Below are 947 nucleotides of genomic sequence, written 5' to 3' on the forward strand. Positions count from 1 at the left end.
CGAAAGTAGCAAAAACGAAAAACAAAACTGTTGATTATATTTATCTTAATGCCGTTACTTTTAAATATAAGCATTCTTATCCTGCCGAGGCTGACTTTGTCTTTCATCAATTTTTCTGTGAACTTTTCAGACTTTAACCTTCGACAGATTTTTGTTTCATTATTTTATCTTTTTCTCCTAATTACCGGTTTACGAGTATATCTTATTATTTATGATTGCGGAGAGTCAGACGAATGAAAGCATTCATGTTTTTAATATAAATCACTGTATTTTAATGAATGTTCATATCCAATTTAAAATATTTGATATTTTTCTTTTTTATTGCAATGCGTATATGACACAACCAGTTTATTGTATTTATATGTGTATAACCTAGAATCGCTAGCCTCAAGCAAAAATTAGATGAACTGCTTTTAAACACACACGTAAGTATATCTGCGTGTATATTTGTATATATATATATATTTGTGTGTGTGTGCGTGTGTGCGTGCGTGTATGTGTGTGTGTGTGTGTGTGTGTGTGTGTGTGTGTGTGTGTGTGTGTGTGTATGTGTGTGTATGTTTAGATATGTGTGAATATGAGCATGTATATTGGTTTCAAACTTTGGTACAGAGCCAACAATTTTGGGTAGGAGGTAAGTTGATTACATCAAAACCAGTGCTCGACTGGTATTTATTTTACCGATCCTGAAAAGATGAAATGTAAACACGACCTGAGCGGAATTTGAACTCAGAACGTAGCGACAGACGGAATGCTGCTAAGCAGTTCGCTCGATTCAGTCAGCCCGCCGCCTTATTTTAGCATATATTTATTCTAGTATATATATATCTATATATATATATATATATATATATATATATATATATATATATATATATGTGTGTGTGTGTGTGTGTGCGTGTGTGTGTGTGCGTGTGTACATATATATATATATATACACACACCAC

The sequence above is a fragment of the Octopus sinensis genome, linkage group LG4 (assembly GCF_006345805.1).
Source record: "Octopus sinensis linkage group LG4, ASM634580v1, whole genome shotgun sequence".
NCBI classification, from domain to species: Eukaryota; Metazoa; Mollusca; class Cephalopoda; order Octopoda; family Octopodidae; genus Octopus; species Octopus sinensis.